Source organism: Carcharhinus amblyrhynchos, chromosome 2 (assembly GCF_965287045.1).
Source record: "Carcharhinus amblyrhynchos chromosome 2, sCarAmb.v2.hapA, whole genome shotgun sequence".
Classification (NCBI taxonomy): Eukaryota; Metazoa; Chordata; class Chondrichthyes; order Carcharhiniformes; family Carcharhinidae; genus Carcharhinus; species Carcharhinus amblyrhynchos.
This window is the reverse complement of record NC_137325.1, coordinates 118,582-137,651: the sequence shown is the minus strand read 5'-3', so window position 1 is coordinate 137,651 and position 19,070 is coordinate 118,582. Positions and strand designations below refer to the sequence as shown.

At 42.3% G+C, this 19,070-nt stretch overlaps 1 protein-coding gene across 1 annotated transcript in view; it reads right to left on the bottom strand.

Moving 5' to 3' along the window:
- The window catches only part of basp1 (brain abundant, membrane attached signal protein 1), a 120,243-nt gene extending 102,592 nt beyond the window's left edge, over positions 1-17,651 (bottom strand). Inside the window, exon 1 of the mRNA XM_080201430.1 lies at positions 17,473-17,651. The gene's annotated coding sequence lies outside the window, so the exon portion shown is untranslated. The remainder of the gene's footprint in view (positions 1-17,472) is intronic.
- Between the last annotated feature and the right edge of the window lie 1,419 nt (positions 17,652-19,070).

The window sequence follows — 19,070 nt, the reverse complement described above, 5'->3', positions numbered from 1 at the left end:
GAGTATTTTTTGTCAGCATTCACAGAGGAAAAAGTCAGTGTAGTCAAGGAGAATACTGTGATACTGGGTAGTAGATTAGACGGGATTGAGGCACATAAGCAGGAGGTGTTGGCAATTCTTGAGAGTGTGAAAATAGATAAGTCCCCTGGGCTGGATGGGATTTATCCTAGGATTCTCTGGGAGGCTAGGGAGGAGATTGCAGAGCCTTTGGCTTTGATCTTCATGTCATCATTGGCTTCAGGTATTGTGCTGGGAGACTGGAGGATAGCAAATGTTGTCCGCTTGTTCAAGAAGGGGAGTGGAGACCATCCTGGGAATTGTAGACCAGTGAGCCTTACTTCTGTTGTGGGCAAAGTTTTGGAAAGAATTATAAGGGATAGGATTTAGAATCATCTAGAGGGAAATAAATTGATTAGGGATAGTCAACACGGTTTTGTGAAGGGTGGGTCGTGCCTCACAAACCTTATCGAGTTTTTTGAAAAGGTGACCAAAGAGGTGGATAAGGGTAAGGCAGTTGACGTGGTGTATATGGATTTTAGCAAAGCGTTTGATAAGGTTCCCCATGGTAGGCTATTGCAGAAAATGCAGATGCATGGGATTGAGGGTGATTTAGCAGTTTGGATCAGGAATTGGCTCGCTGATAGAAGACAGAGGGTGGTGGTTGATGGGAAATATTCAACCTGGAGTTCAGTTACAAGTGGTGTACCTTAAGGATCTGTTTTGGGGCCACTGCTGTTTGTCATTTTTATAAATGGCCTAGATGAGGGTGTAGAAGGATGGATTAGTAAATTTGCTGACGACACATAAGAACATAAGAAATAGGAGCAGGAGTAGGCCATCTAGCCCCTCGAGCCTGCCCCGCCATTCAATAAGATCATGGCTGATCTGTCGTGGCTCAGTTCCACATTCCCGCCCTCTCCCCATAACCCTTAATCCCCTTGCCTATCAAACACATATCAACCCGTGTCTTAAAAATATTGAGCGAGGCAGCCTCCACCACTTCAACGGGCAGAGAATTCCAGAGATTCACCACCCTTTGAGTGAAGAAGTTCCTCCTCAACTCCGTTCTAAACCGCCCCCCCTTTATCCTGAGGCTGTGCCCTCTAATCCTACTGTCCTTTCTGAGCGGGAAGAGCCTCTCCACCTCTATCCTATCCATCCCAATCAACATCTTATACGTCTCTTATACTTGGGAATCAAGTAGATAAGGTTGTTAAGAAGGCATACGGTGTCTTGGCGTTTATTGGTAGGGGGGATTGAATTTAGGAGTCGCAGCGTCATGTTGCGACTGTACACAACTCTGGTGCGGCCGCACTTGGAGTACTGTGTGCAGTTCTGGTCCCCACATTACAGGAAGGATGTGGAGGCTTTGGAGAGGGTGCAGAGGAGGTTTACCAGGATGTTGCCTGGTATGGAGGGGAGGTCCTATGAGGAGAGGCTGAGGGATTTGGGGTTGTTTTCGCTAGAAAGAAGGCGGCTAAGAGGGGATCTTATTGAAACATATAAGATGATTAGAGGTTTAGATAGGGTGGATAGTGATAGCCTTTTTCCTCAGATGGAGAAAGCTAGCACGAGGGGGCATGGCTTTAAATTAAGGGGGGGTAGTTATAGGACGGATGTCAGGGGTAGGTTCTTTACCCAGAGGGTGGTGAGGGATTGGAATGCCCTGCCTGCTGCAGTTGTAAATGCGCCTAGTTTGGGGGCGTTTAAGAGATCCGTGGATAGGTTTATGGACGAAAAGGGATTGGTTTAGGTTAGTGGGTCATTGTTTTGTAACTGGTCGGCGCAACATCGTGGGCCAAAGGGCCTGTTCTGCGCTGTAATGTTCTATGTTCTATGTTCAATGAGATCTCCCCTCATTCTTCTAAACTCTAATGAGTACAAGCCTAGTTTATTCAGCCTCTCCTCATAGTTCAATCCCCTCAACTCTGGAATCAGCCTAGTAAACCTCCTCTGCACCCCCTCCAAGGCCAAAATATCCTTGCGTAAGTGCAGCGACCAAAACTGCACACAGTACTCCAGCTACGGCCTCACCAGTGCCCTGTACAGCTGCAGCAAGTCCTCTCTACTTTTATATTCAATCCCCCTCGCTATAAAGGCCAGCATCCCATTTGCCTTCCTGACCACCTGCTGCACCTGCAGACTGGGTTTTTGCGACTCATGCACAAGGACCCCGAGGTCCCTCTGCACCGTCGCATGCTGCAGTTTTTCACCACGCAAGTAATAGTCCTTCCTACCATTATTCCTACCAAAGTGGACAACCTCACATTTGCCAACATTAAATTCCATTTGCCAGTTCCTGGCCAATTCGCCCAGCCTATCTAGATCCTTCTGCAGACTCTCCACACCCTCCGCACAATTTGCCGTTCCACCAATCTTGGTGTCATCAGCAAATTTCGACACCATACACTTGGTTCCCTCCTCCAGATCATCTATATAAATGGTAAATAGCTGAGGCCCCAGCACCGACCCCTGGGGCACTCCACTAGTCACCAACCGCCAATCTGAATAGCACCCATTGACCCCCACTCTCTGCCTCCTATTTGACAGCCAATCCCCTATCCACGCTAACACCCTTCCCCCAACTCCATGCCCCCTGACCTTCTGCAATAACCTCTTGTGAGGCACCTTGTCAAACGCCTTCTGAAAATCAAGAAAGACCACATCCACTGGCTCTCCTCTATCCACCGCCCTAGACACATCCTCATAGAACTCCAATAAGTTCGTCAGACGCCAAAGTTGGAGGAGTTGTAGACAGTGAAGATGGATGTTACAGTTTGCAGAGAGACATAGATAAGCTGCAGAGCTGGGCCGAGAGGTGGCAGATGGAGTTTAATACGGAAAAGTGTGAGGTGATTCACTTTGGTAAGAATAACAGGAGTACAGAATATAGGGCTAATGGAAGGACTCTTAGTAGTGTTGACGAGCAGAGAGATCTCGGGGTACATGTGCATAGCTCCCTGAAAGTTGGCACGCAGGTTGATAAGGTTGTTAAGAAGGCGTACAGTGTGTTAGCTTTTATTGGTAGAGGGATTGAATTTCGGAGCCGTGAGGTCATGTTACAACTGTACAAAACTCTGGTGCGGCCGCACTTGGAGTATTGCGTACAGTTCTGGTCGCCGCATTATAAGAAAGATGTGGAGGCATTGGAAAGGGTGCAGAGGAGGTTTACCAGGATGTTGCCTGGTATGGTGGGAAGGTCTTATGAGGAAAGGCTGAGGGACTTGAGGTTATTTTCATTGGAGAGAAGAAGGTTACGAGGTGACCTGATTGAGGCATACAAGATGATCAAAGGATTGGATAGGGTGGACAGTGAGAGCCTTTTACCTCGGATGGCAATGGCTAACACAAGGGGAGGTAGCTTTAAATTAAGGGGTGGTAATTATAGGACGGATGTCAGAGGTAGGTTCTTTACTCAGAGGGTAGTAAGGGCGTGGAATGCCCTGCCTGCAGCAGTTGTGGACTCGCCAACTTTAAGGGTGTTCAAATGGTCAGTGGATAGGCATATGGATAACATTGGAATAGTTTAGGTTAGAGGGTCATTAGATTGGTTCCACTGGTCGGCGCAACATCGAGGGCCGAAGGGCCTGTACTGCGCTGTAATGTTCTATGTTCTATAGTGTTCAATTCTGGTCGTCACACTACCAGGATATGGAGGCTTTGGAGAGGGTACAGAAAAGATTTACCAGGATGTTGCCTGGTATGGGGGGGCATTAGCTATGAGGAGAGGTTGGAGAAACTTGGTTTGTTCACACTGGAACGATGGAGGTTGAGGGGGTGACCTGATAGAAGTCTACAAGATTGAGGGACATGGACAGAATGAATAGTCAGAAGCTTTTTCCCAGGGTGGAAGAGTCAATTACTCGGGGGCACAGGTTTAAGGTGTGGGGGACAAGGTTTAAAGGAGATGTACGAGATAGATGTTTTACATACAGAGTAGTGGATGCCTGGAACCCATTGCCGGGGGAGGTAGTGGAAGTGGATACTGTAGTGACTTTTAATGGGCGTCTTGACAAATACATGAATAGGATGGGAATGGAGGGATATGGTCCCCAGAAAGGTAGGGGGTTTTAGTTCAGTCAGGCAGCATGGTTGGTGCAGGCTTGGAGGGCTGAAGATCCTGTTCCAGTGCTGTAATTGTCTTTGTTCAATAAATATATTTATTAAAACTAGTTTCCTTGCACTTTAAATGGAAATGTAACATATTTATGAAGCCAGAAAATCTAATACTTGCATTAATGATTAATTTTCATATTTATCAATAATTAAAATATCTCTCCTCAACCGAATTTAACAAGTTTTTGATTTTGTGCTTAACCCTTTGATTTGCCAAAGAACAAATACAAAATTTTGAGCAATGCATAAGTTAAAGAAGCAGTTATAAAAAATAAGATAATTGGCGGTACTTGACACAAGCAAATGAAACAATGCAAACAACCCTTTCCACAAAGAACCTCAAAGAACTTTTAGTTTCAGAAAAGGAAACATTCCAGATGAAGGAGAAATGCAATACAGCATAAACTGAAGTTCTCTAGAACAAATCACACCTCTAATGAAGAAACCACAGCAGACACACAGTTATTTTCACTTGGTTTGTTTTTTTCTGAAGTTACTTGTGAATTGATGTTTACTATAGAAGATAATAACCTGGTAAATAATGCAATGATGTTGTTGTGTGTTTCTGAAGTTAAAGTGAAGGCTTGGTAGGTAACATTATTTTACAGCTTAAATCCTAATCTTATGGAACTGCTCCAATATTGAACATAACTGCTCTCTGGTGAATCACAGTCACCAACAAAATATTGTGGCCATTTATTTCCCTAGTTTTCATCCATTAGGGAAAAAATAAACAAGTCTAATTTAGGCTCAATGTTACAGTTGTAAAAGTTGTTGGTGAGGCTGCACTTGGAGTATTGTGTACAGTTTTAGTTACCCTGTTATAGGAAAGATATTGATAAACTGGAAAGAGTGTAGAGGAGATTTGCGAGAATGTTGCTAGGACCAGTGGGCCTGAGTTATTGACTTGGTCAGGCTAGAGCTTTATTGGATGAGGGGTGGCCTTATTGAGGTGAATAAAATCTTGAGGGGCGTCGATGGGATGAACACGCATTGTCTTTTCCCCAGCGAAGGGGAATTGAAAACTAGAGGGCAGAGATTTAAGATGAGAAGGGAAAGATTTAAAAGGGACCCCAGGGGCAACTTCTTCATGCAGCAATGCGTATATGGAATGAACTGCCAGAGAAAGTGGTTAAGCAGATGCAATAGCAACATTAACAGATAAAGGATGGTTTTCTTAATCAATATGGCAAGGAAGCAACTAGAGAACAGGCCATCCTCAACTGGATATTGTGTTATGAGAGAGGATTAATTAGCAAGCTTATGGTGCGAGATCCTTTGGTGAAGAATGACCATTATATGGTAGAATTCTTCATTAAGCTGGAGAGTGACACAGCCAAGTCTGACACTAAGGTCTTGAACTTAAGGAAAGCTAACTTTTGGTGGTATGAGATATACATTGGCTAGGATAAGCTAGCAAAAGATACTTAAGGGATTGACCGTGGATAGACAACGGGAGACATTGGTGATCATTTTCCACCATTCTATAGTATCTGGATGAGTTCCAGTGGATTGGAGGTTAGCTAATATAACCCTACTTTTTGAAAAAAGAGGGAGAGAGAAAATGGGGAATGATAGACTGGTTAGCCTGATATCAGCGGTGGGTAAAATGCTGGAGTCAATTATTAAAGATGCAATAACTGAGCATTTGGAAAGTGGTGACAGGATCTGTCCAAATCAGCATGGATTCGCTCGAGGGAAATCGTGTTTGACAAACGTTCTGGAATTTTTTGAGGATGTGACCAGTAGAGTAGACAAGGGTGAACCATTGGATGGTGTGTATCTGGACTTTCAAAAAGCTTTTGAAAAGATCCCACATAAGAGATTAGTGAGCAAATTGAAAGCTCATGGTTTTGGGGGTAATGTATTGATGTGGACAGAGAACTGGTTGGCAGACAGGAAGCAGAGTAATAAATGGATTGGTGAGGAAAGCTAATGGTATGTTGGCCTTCATAGCAAGGAGATTTGAGTAGAGGAGTAAGGATGTCTTACTGCAGTTATACAGGGCTTTGGTGAGGCCACATCTTGAGTATTGTGTGCAGTTTTGGTTTCCTAATCTAAAGGACATCCTTGCTATTGAGGTAGTCCAGCGAGTGTTCATAGGACTAGGACTATGTCAGGACTGACATAGGAATATAAACTGGATTGAGTGGGCTTGTACTCACTGGAATTTAGAAGAATGAGAGGGGATTCCTGTTGAGACTGGACAGGATAGATGCAGGAAGAATGTTCCCATGTTTGGAAAGTCCAGAACGAGGGGCTATAGTCTAAGAATAAGGGGTAATCCATTCAGGACTGAGATGAGGAAGAACTTCTTCATTCAGAGAGTTGTGAACTTGTGGAATTCTCTACCGCAGAAAGCTGTTGGGGCCAGTTTATTAGATATGTTCAAGAGGGAGCTGGAAGTGGCCCTTGTGGCTAAAGGGATCAAGGGATATGGAGAGAAAGTGGGAGTGGAATATTGAAAATACATGATCAGCAATGATCATATTGAATGATGGTGCAAGCTCAAAGGGCCGAATGGCCCATTCTGCTCCTATTTTCAATTTTTCTATTGTCCAAATGTGGGCAATTGGGACTAGTTGTGAGGGAATCATACTCAGCATAGACAGGTTGGGCCAAAGGGCCTGTATTTGGGCCTTATTGTTTGATGACTCAATGTTATCTCTCCATTTTAGGTGTGTGGACTATTTAATTAGAGTTGTAGAAGTTTACAGCATGGAAACAGGCCCTTAGCCCAACTTGTCCATGCCACCCACTTTTTACCATTAAGCTAGTCCCAATTACCCATGTTTGGCCCATACCCCTCCAACCCTAACCCTAACCCTAACCCATCTTACCCATGTAACTGTCCAAATGCTTTTTAAAAGACAAAATTGTATCCCGCCTCTACTACTACCTTTGCAGCTCGTTCCAGACACTCACCACCCTCTGTATGAAAAAATTACGGGGAGGCGATGGCCTAGTGGTATTATTGCTAGACTATTAATTCAGAAATTCAGCTAATGTTCTGGGGACCTGGGTTTAAATTCTGCCATTGGCAGATGGTGGAATTTGAATTCCATAAAAAAAAATTTGGAATTAAGAATCTACTGATGACCATGAAGCCTTTGTTGATTGTTCACTAATGTTCCCTTTAGGGAAGGAAATCTGCTGTCTTTACCTGGTCTGGCTTACATGTGACTCCAGAGCCACAACAATGTGGTTGACTCTCAATTACCCTCCAAAGGCAATTAGGGATGGGCAATAAATGCTGGCCAGCCAGCAATGCCCATGTTCCACAAATGACTAAAAATTGTTCCTCTGGATGCCTTTGTATCTCTCCCTCTTACCTTAAACCTATGTTTTTACTCCCCGACCTTTGGGAAAAGATATTGACTACTGAGCTGATCTACGCCCTTCTTTGTTTTACAGACCTCTATAAGATCACCCGTCAGCCGCTTACACTCCAGAGAAAAAATTCCCAGTCTATCCAACCTCTCCTTGTAACTCAAACTATCAAGTCCCGTTAGCGTCCTAGTATATCTTTTCTGCACTCTTTCTAGTTTAATAGGGTGACCATAACTTTACACAGTATTCCAAAGTGTGGTCTTACTAATGTCTTGTACAATTGAACAAGACATCCCAACTCCTGTATTTAATATTCTGACCAATGAAACCAGGCGTGCCAAATGGCGTTTTCCTCACCCTGTGAAGTTGTACGAATGAAGTAGTAGCATGATGGGAAAATTGGTCAACTATTTGGTACAAAATAAGGAAGACTGACTCCGCATAACTTAAGACATGAATAAGACCGGAGAAGGTCAAGACCTGATAAAGCTGACTCCGCATAACCTAGGGCTGTATGAGTACGACAAGATAAGGGCAGGGATGAAGGAGTCACTGACCTTCTTCTGTTCTATCAAAGGACAAGATAAAGATATGAATGATGAGACAAAGAGTTCTAGGAGGTCAACAGGTTGTACCATGATTTATGACACTACTTATGACGCTACTACTGATCGAACTCCTGAACAAGCTCTGGTCACGCAAACTGATAGTGATTATGTATAAATCCTGAACTGGTTCTTTATGTAAGCGCGGACTTGAGAAGGAATTAGCAAGTCATAACAATGGCACTCCAAACTCAAGTTTTTGCCAATACTGCATGCAGTCTTTCGGAAATAAAGACAAGTTATTTTGTCAGAACGAACTTTCTACTACAGTCAAGAAGCAGGAAAATTTCCACTTCAACAACCCTGTCCACCTGTGATTCCACTTTCAAGGAGCTATGAACCTGCACTCCTAGATCTCTTTTCTCTATAACTCTCCCCAATGCCCTACCGTTAACTGAGTAAGTCCTCACTTACTCACCTCACTTTTATCTAAATTAAACTCCATCTAACATTCATCAGTCCACCGGCCCAATTGATCAAGATCCCATTGCAATCCTAGATAACCTCCTTCAATGCCACCAATCTTGATGTAATCTGCAAACTTACTAACCATGCCTCCTATATTCTCATCCAAGTCATTAATATAAATGACAAATAACAGTGGACCCAGCACCGATGCCTGAGGTACACAGCTGGTCACAGGTCTCCACCTTGAAAAACAACTCTCTACAACCACCCTCTGGTTTCTGTCATCAAGCAATTTTGCATCCATTTGGCTACTTCACCCTAGATCTCGTGAGATTTAACCTGATGCAACAACCTGCCATGTGGTATCTTGTCGAAGGCCTTGCTAAAGTCCATGTGGACAATATCAACTGCACTGCCCTTATCTACCTTCTTGGTTGCTCCTTCAAAAAACTCAAATTTGTGAGACATGATTTTCCACTCACAAGGGCAAGCTGACTGTCCCTAATCAGTCCTTGCCTCTGTAAATACCTGTAGATCCTGTCTCTCAGAATACATTCAGACATTAGGTTCACCAGCCTGTAAATCCCAAACTTTTCCCTGCAGATGTTCTTAGATAAAGGCAACAACATTTGCCACCCTCCAATCTTCAGGCACCTCACCTGCGCCTGTTGATTCAAATCTCCCTGCTATGAGACCCACAATTTCCTCCCTAGCCTCCCACAATGTCCTGGGAAATACTTTATCATTCCCATCAAATTCTTTACTTTGATACACTTTAAGACTTCCAGCATTTCCTTCTTTGTAATTTGTACACTCCTAAATACATCACTACTTATTGCCCCAAGTTCTCTAACATCCATGCTTTTCTCAAATACTGATGAGTGAATACTGATGAGAAATATTCATTTGGGATCTCACCCATCTCTTGTGGATCCACACATAGATGACCTTGTTGATTCTTAAGAGGCCCTATTCTCTCCTTAGTTACTTTTTTGCCTTTTATGTATTTGTAGAAGCTCTTTGGATTCTCCTTTGCCTTATCTGTCAAAGCAAACTAGTGTCTCCTTTTTGACCTGCTGATTTCTCTCTTAACTCTACTCTGAGTTATACTCTTCAAGAGATTCATTTGAACCCAGCTGCCTATGTATGTCATATGCCCTCTTCTTCTTGACTAGGGCCTCAATATTCCGAATCATCCAGGGTTCCCTACTTCTACCAGCCTTGCCCTTCACTCTAAGGAATGTGTTTACACTGAACCCTGGTTAACAAATTTTAGAAAGCCTCCCACTTACCATCCGCTCCTTTGCCTACCAATGGACTCCCCCAATCAACATTTGAAACTTCCTGTCCAATACCATCAAAATTGGCCTTGGTCCAATTTAGAATTTTAATTTTTGGGCCAGACCTATCTTAAAACTAATGAAATTATGGTCACTGGTCCAAAAGTGATCCCTCACTAACACTTCTGTCACCTGCCCTTCCTTATTTCCCAAGAGGTCAGGTTTTGCTCCCTCTCGAGTCAGGCCATCTACATATTGAATGAGAAATTCCTCCAGAATATACTCAACAAATTTCTCTCCATCCAAGCCCCTAATACTATGGCTGTACCAGTAAATGTTCGGAAAGTTAAAGTCCCCTACTATTACCACCCTATTTTTCTTGGGAGCTATCTGTAATCTCCTTACATATTTGCTCCTCAGTTTCCCACTGACTATTTGTGGTTCTATAGTACAATGCTATCAAATCTCTTTTTTCTTATTTCTCATTCTACCCATATAAACTGTGTGGGACAACCCTAGTAATGTCCCCTCTCAGTACTGCTGTGATGTTCTCCCTAATCAAAAACTCAACTCCCCTCCTCTCTTCCTGTTCTATCCTTCCTATAACATCTGTAGCCTGGAACACTGTACCTCCCTTAGCTATGTTTTAGTCATAGCTATAATATCCTAGTCCCATTTACTCAATCTGAAAAGATAAGTATATGCAGTATTTTAAAACTTTGAAAACAACCTTAATTTCAGAATATATTTTTAAACATTATAGACATCTGACAGGGATTTTCTGCTCATTTATGAATGGCAACACAGAAATAAGATGCTGATTACACATTTTTAAATGAACTAAATGAAGTCCATCTTTATTAACCTGGGTGTAGTAATATCTTTTTTCAATGGGGTGCTTTGAGGTGAACAACTTAAAAACTAACTAAATTCAGTAAGAAGTCTCACAACACCAGATTGAAGTCCAACAGATTTATTTGGTAGCACAAACTTTCGGAGCACTGCCTTTTCATCAGGTGAGTGGGAGTTGGATTCACAAACAGGGTATATATAGACACAAGCTCAATTACAGGATGTACAACAAGATCTGTTCAGATGAGGAGGATTGCAACAGACACCAACAGATGCTGAAAGATGCCCTGTAACAACAAGATATGGCACTTGACTCATCGATTGACAATTCCAGCGCATCACAGCAAAAGACCGCACCGACTTCCCCAGTAGACAAACACAGGACACGGCGGATGGAGAACCTTTTGTCGTCCAATGGAGCAGAGAAGCTACAACATCTTCTCTGGAGCCTTCAACATGTCATCAATGAAGATGAACATTTAGCCACGGCCTTCCCCCATACCCCCACTATCTGCCTTCAAACAACTATGCAACCTCAAACAGACCATTGTACACAGCAAACTACGTAGCCTTCCAGAGAACAGTGATCACTACACCACACAACCCTGCCACAGGAACCTCTGCAAGACATGCCGGATCATCAACACAGATGTCAGCATCTCACATGAGAACGCTATTCACCAGGTACACAGTACACACTCTTGTGACTCAGTGAACATAGGCCACATGATACGCTGCAGGAAAGGATGTCCTAAGCCATGGTACGTTGGCGAGACCGTGTAGATGCTACAACAATGGATGAATGGACACCGCTTGACTATCACCAGGCAGGTGTGTTCCCTTCCTGTAGGGGAACACTTCAGCAGTCCAGGGCATTCAATCTATGATCCACAGGTAAGTGTTCTCCAAGGCTGCCTTTGTAACACAAAGACAATGCAGAACTGCTGAGCAGAAACTGATAGCTAAGTTCTGCACAAATGAGGACAGCCTCAACCAGGATCTTGGATTCATGTCACATTATCTGTAACCCCCACGACTTGCCTGGGCTTGCAAAATCTCACTAACTGACCTAGCTTGAGACAATTCACACCTTTTTAACCTGTGTTTAACCCTCTCTCCACTTGCATTTCTGTACTTGTACAGACTTGATTACCTGATAAGATTCACATTCCAATCATTATCTTGTAATTGAGTTTGTGTCTATATATGCCTTGTTTGTGGACCCAACTCCCACTCAACTGATGAAGTAGCAGTGTCCGAAAACTCATGCTATCAAATAAACCTGTTGGACTTTAACCTGGTGTTGTGAGATTTCTTCCTGTCCTATCCCAGTCCAACGCCAGCATCTCCACATAATAACTAAGTTCAGTAATCTATTTGCAACAAGATGCTTATTTGTGTGTGTGTGTGCGCGTGCGTGCGCGTGCATGTATATTTGTGAAGATAACAAGCAATTGGAAACACTGGAAGGGTTTGGAGATAGGCCTGACAAGTATTTGCAGTAGGTGTCATAGGCAAGCTAATAACTTTATGAGGAATGTCAACACAATCTGGCAGCTCTCAGAAAGGAGTGCTCCTTTTGTGCAATCCTTTCGACTTTGGAATTTTGTTTTGCAGTCCTGCAGTACAGCAGAATGGGGACTTCTTTGAGCCCATATTATAATTTTGAAGAATGGCTATTTTAGTGTTTAGAATTCATGGATCTTGAAGTAGTTCAGAAGTTCCTAGCACTTTGCTTTGCTGGAAAATTGTCAGCTTATTTCAAATCCCACCAGCACTTAGAAAGGCTGATTCGACCTTCTGAAATAAATTGTTATTAACCAGTTAATTGCCTGTGCTGTAGGAAGATAAGGCTAAGTAATTCAATTAAGGCAGAGCAATGAACCATGGAATTAAGCAATTACCAAAATTTTCTGAGACTGAACAGAAAATGTCTGAAAAATGAAGATGATTTCCTTCATTTACAACATTTAGATTTTTCTGTTTGTCGCTTGAAGAGTAGAATTCAAGTGTAAATAACTGTAACCCGGCCTAGTTTCTCATAAATCTCATTGGGATATCACTCACAGCACAACTTGGTTTGAAAAACTGTACTGAGCCAATATTTGGAAGGTTATAGGTTTCAGCCAGTGATGATTATCCATTCATTTGAATTGCTAAACACAAAGGGCAGAACTTCTGGTGACAACACAATCTAAAGAACAGTCTAAAAGGTGTATTGACAAAAGCATTTTGTAGGATTTGTCTCTGGTATATTAGAAACTCTGCTGAGGTAAAGCTACTCTGATGAAGGTTTGATTTCAGTATTAACATCCCACTGTTCTGGATTCTTGCAAAGGATTGAGAGTCCCCAGCAACATTAGTCCATTGATGTATTTGATGGATTGGTTTGATTCTATTAACTCAAAAACAGTTAAAATTTACAGCCACTGCCCTTAGCCAAGATTGTAGACACAGAACCCTGAGAATGGAAAGGGGGCAAACAAATTACATCCTTTGGGTTAATTTAGATCTTACAACTTATTGACAAAAATAATTTAAAAATTCAGGAGATGCAGACGGGCAACTGCTTTATACTTTTATGCTGAGTTTTACTGTGCCAGGTAATGTTACATATGTGAATAAAGTTTCACTTACAGGTGATAGAGTTCAGAACAGTCTTGGCATCCCCAACATCTGGTTCTGTGGCGTTCAGTCAGATGTTTCTCCATTACTTGATGTGAACACAAGCATGAGATGTGGGTCATTGGGTTTAGCTCTTAAATAATTGTAGACTAATTTATGGCAATTTTTTATTTGCTCCTTTCGTCCATCAGTAGTCAAAACTGTATTTTTTTTGACAGGTTAAAGCATGATTCAGAAGTATTATTTATGATTGGAGCAACATTTCTCTTGTTTCCCAAGACCATTGTCTATTTCTTGCTCACCTACAAGTTAACTTGAACTCACCCACATCCTGGGAGTTCTACTCAGTGAGGGGGTAATTGTACTCTTTACAAGAATGTTTAAATCCCATTACTGCAAAATGTATTAAGCACTCTGTCCAACATGAAGATACTTTAGCAGCCAGATTTTAGCAGAGATTTGAAACAGTTTGAAGAAATGTTCATTAATGTCATGAAGTTTTCTTAGTGATTAGTTAAAAGGCCATGCTGGAGATTTTGGAAAAGTTCAATAGCAGGCTTTGCCCATTCTAAAAGCGTTTGCACAATACAGTTGGTCAGTGAACAGTTGGAAGCTTTTCCCAGGGCAGAAATGACAATCACAAGGAGGCATAAGTTCAAGGTAAGGGGGAATTTTTTTTTACACAGAGGATGGTGGAGGCCTGGAATGCACTGCCAAGTGAGATGGTTGAGGCAGACACATTAGTGAGATTTAAGACTTATCTAGATAGACACATGAACAGGTGGGGAACAGAAGGATATAGGTTGTTGGTCCAGGTAGGACAATGTGATTGGCGCAGGCTTGGAGGGTCGAACGGCCTGTTCCTGTGCTGTACTGTTCTTTGTTCTAAGACATGGAATCATGCTACCTGTTCTCTAGTGAACAACGACAAACTCTTGCAATATTTCCAAACCATCATAAAAATAATTTGATGAGCTGGTCATCATAATAAGTTCATACATAATATGAATTACATAATACCTACAGTGCAAGCATTAGCCATTCAGCCCATCAAGCAGGACATAAATAGGATGCAGGACTGGGCGGAGAAGTGGCAGATGGACTTCAACGCGGATAAATGTGTAGTCGTCCATTTTGGCAGGACCAATGGGATGAATGAGTACACTATCAAGGGCAGGAGTCTTAGTAGTGTTGAAGAGCAGAAGGATCTTGGGGTCCGGGTCCACAGGACTCTTAAACCGGCCTCGCAGGTGGAGGATGTGGTCAAGAAGGCGTATGGTGTACTGGCCTTCATTAATCGAGGGATTGAGTTTAGGAGTCGGGAGGTAATGCTGCAACTTTATAAGACCCTTGTCAGGCCTCACTTGGAGTACTGTGCGCAGTTCTGGTCGCCTCACTATAGGAAGGACGTAGAAGCTATTGAAAGGGTACAGAGGAGATTTACAAGGATGTTGCCTGGATTGGGAGGCATGCCTTATGAAGATAGGTTGAGGGAGCTGGGACTCTTCTCCCTGGAGAGACGAAGGTTGAGAGGTGACCTGATAGAGGTTTATAAAATGTTGAGAGGAATAGATAGGGTGGATTCTCAGAGGCTATTTCCCCGGGTTGAAATGGTCGCTACGAGAGGACACAGATTTAAGGTGCGGGAAGGCAAGTACAGAGGAGATGTTAGGGGTAAGTTTTTCACTCAGAGGGTGGTGAGTGAAGGGAATCGGCTGCCGTCAGTGATGGTGGAGGCGAACTTGCTGGGGTCTTTTAAAAGACTTCTGGATGAGTATATGGGATTTAGTGGGATTGGGGGTTATAGATAGGTCTATGGATTGGTAGGTGTTGATGTGATCGGCGTAACTCGTGGGCCGAAGGGCCTGTTTGTGCTGTAGTGTTCTATGTTCTATGTAAGCCTACTGGCCCTATTCCTATAAACTGCACTTATTTGCACTGATAATCTCCCTAACACGCAAAGTCAATTTAGCACAGCCAATCAACTTAACTCACGCATCTTTGGACTGGAAGGAAATTGGAGCACCTGGAGGAAATCCATGCAGACATGGGGAGAACGTGCAAACTGCACAGGACAGTCACCAGAGACTGCAATTGAACCTTGGTCTCTGGCACTGTGAGGCAGCAGTGTTAACCACTGTGCCACCCACAGTGTTAATATGCAGATTGTATTGAAACTGAATTATGAAACAGGTTCCAGGAATGAAATTGCCTGTACCTGCTTCTAATTCTTATGTTCTAATAAGACACCATGCGAAACATGTCTCAAAATTATATTAGGCAACAAATATTATTGACAACTGCATTACTTCCTACACTAATATGCAGTCAAAACACGGCAGAATTGTCACAGGGGAGCAATATAGTTTCTTCAGAGAGTTTAGCCAAGGATTTTTAAAAATGTTCCTGTCTTTTTTTTCCAACATTGCAAGATTGGAGGAAGAATAAAATGAGGATGCAGCCATTTGAGCTAACCAATATATCAATGAAAACAGGGCTGAATGCTTGAGATTTTAAAGGAATGCCCTCACAAAGTTTATTTTTTATGCAAAATAATAATTTGATTTGCAAAAATGCCACATCAGCATAATTTGACGATCACATTCAATGCAAACATTGTATTCGTCTTCCCTCTATCCCTTTTAAAGATGGTCGATATGTACAATTATAACCAGTTGAAATTTGCCTAGAGCATGTTCAGTTAATTCGTGTCCAGCTTTAAAATGATTTACGGGTAATAAAACGCGTCACTTTGACAAAGCAGGGCAGGTAGTGGATGAAACACGTAAGACGGCAACTTCCTCCATCTGCAATGTCTTTTTCAGTCTAACCATATTTGTAGTACTAAAATCAAAAAGTATCTTTTGGAATCCATATTTTTGGATTTGCATTCTTTCTAGATGGAGACCTACACACTACAGCTTAAAAACAGTAGTGACAAGTGAGCTTTGCTTTAACATGGTTTCAAACAGTGGCTGCAGTCGATTTGCAGCCAAACCCTTCCCTAAAGCACTCTGGAATTCTCAGTTGGTGCCAGACTACATCTCCAGGCTTGTCTGTGTTGAAGTCTTGCGGCTTTGACATTTTTTTCTTGATCATTCTTACAGGCTTATTTTTCTGATTGTAGATCACAGATAGGTTTATTGAATTAGGAAGAAAAACGTTTAAGCCACAGATCAGTAAGATGTGGGGTTTCATACAGAGAGAGAATGAAGGAATTTAATCCGGCAACAATTTCTATTGTCCCACTGACTGGACACAAATGTCAGAATGATTTATGGAGATGCTTTGGTTCCCCACCCTGCAGTAAAGCGCATGCGTCAAGGGAAACAAAGGAAATAAATTACTAAATAGCAATCTCTCTCACAGGAACCAAATTTGCTGCAAAATATAATCTACCGAAAACTGCGAAAATCCTTACGGAGAAAAAAACCATCGGATCCTAAATTTCAACATTTATAATAAATTCACGTGCAGAATTTCAGTTAATTTCATTGCAATATGCATTTTCCCAAAACTCAGATGGTCTGTGCACCTTTCCCCGTGGGCATCAAGACAGAACATCAGTACAACGTTTCCAGATGTGCTCGACCTGAAAGATGCGAATCATTTACAGTAAATTCCTTCATAACAGTCATAAAACCACAAGTAAAAGTCATTTCCTGAACAGTAATTATTTTGCTTTGCGAGCAATGACAATCACAAAACTGCATCTGGTACCTAAAACAGCGGTTCTTGGATATAAAATATAGAGAACTTCAGATACTGGGATAAACTGGTTTTAAACATAAACCTTTGCAATTTGCAAGCGGGGAAAGCTGTCACTATGAAATTGTCTTTTCAACAGAACTGTCGCCCTTTTTGTCGCTAGGTCGACTCGACGAATGGAACATACACTGGACATGGTGGTTCCTTCCTCACATTGGCGACAGCTTTCTGAGTTAAATAGGTAAGACTTGTTGACTTGACGCTTCCAGATCACATCACCTCAGTAAAGCTTTCTATAAAAAGAGCAGCTTGTTGTAATAATGTAAAATAACCTGAAAGTGCAAAGCACACGCCTGAAAAACGCACCCACTCCCCCCCACCCCCCTCAGACACATTGCCTTCATTTCTAATCATACAAGCGGCTGCTTCGGTTTTTAAAAATGTTACTGGCTCCCATCGCTCCAACAGATCCTAATCTTTCCCATTTCAGGGACAGATGCAAGGATCGGTGCATCTGTGTCTGGAGAAAGACAGGCTCTGGTTCTTACCGTTACTGCGATCGCCTCTTTGCGCTGACAGGTCTGAAGCTGCTTCTATCTCCTGTGAAATGGGAGGAGGAGTGGGGGATTTACACGGAGCTGGCTCCTCTATTGCTGCATTTCGCCTGCGAGTGTGGGCAGGAACCGACTCAACCTTAGCCCATTTGTAAAATAATCTCCTGACTCTGATGGCGCTGTGAGCAATTTGGACAGAGGGACCGACATCACGTGCCCTTTAAACGCTTCCAAATTCCAAATAGTCAGCTTTCAGATATTCCAATCATGTTTAATTAAAGATTTGGCAACGCTGCGATAAACGCAGTTTTGTTTCTTTTACAAATATACACCCTTTAGGTTAATTCCTGAAATGTTAATGTTGCTGAATAAATCCGCTGTTATTAATTCTGTGACTGAAATCTGTCTTTTTATTGGAATAAATGTGTTGCCGATAGAGGGTTTTTTTTAAACATTGTATTTAAACATGGAATTGTGGCAACGCCGGGAAGAGAAATTGATCTTTTCTGAATTAAATTGCCAAGGTATTCGGAGGAAGGAGCAATTTCTGCTGTTGCATTAACAATTGTAAAATCCTGGTCATAGATTTGATGAATAAATCTCACCTCTTAACTGAAGTTCTTTGGCGCCCTCTGCAATATTTGCTGAAAAAGTGCCGCTCCGTCACTAAAAAACATTCTATTAAAGGGATAAAAATCAGTAACTGTTAAAAAATAAACTCACCAGAATCCAATTGATCTTGAATATTCACTGACCAATGAAATTGCTATTTCCAGTTTACGATCGGATAGAAGTTCTGTTGCAGCTTTAGGAAAGAATGTTATTTCAACTCGGGGCAAAGCCCCCAAAGCTAGTGGCGTTTGCTACCAAGTAAACCTGTTGGACTTTAACCTGGTGTTGTGAGACTTCTTACTGTGTTTACCCCCAATCCAACGCCGGCAACTCCACATCATTTCAACTCCAGCCAGTGTTTCTCAGTTCACCACTTGTCTGATACATTGGTTCAATATTTCCTGGTTAGGAACCCTGGCCTGGTCCACTTGAAGAGAATTATACCAAGCACCTGGCGTGTGTTGATATAGGTCAGCTCCTGTCACCGTGGGAACTGTGTGCACTCGATTCTCACATACAGAGACAGATTTACAATTCGTGGGGCTCTGTACTCACATTCATTTCTGGGCCATTCCCCCCTCCCCCCAACCCAAACTCGTGCCCTCTCCCATCCCACCTACCCTCGCCCACAGAACACAAAGGTGAAAGCCACAAAAATGCACAATCACTATTTTTTTCACACATCTGTATGAATAATCGTTGAATTGAAATCCAAGCTTACTTCTTGTCAGAATTAGAGTAAATATGGTCAATATTGTGAGCTGTGAGTTTTGAGGCGAGCAATGAGGGAAAAATTATCCAATGATATGACTGCAGCACAGGCCAATGCAGACGAAATGAGCCAGTCCAGTAACTCCAATCAATAAGATGCATTCGCTGCCATTCATTATATTTCAGTCTCATTTAGCTTCAAAAATGACATTCCTTACTTCGTCTCACAAAATCATAAAAGTTATTGCGGTAAATTCTTGTGAGTGGAG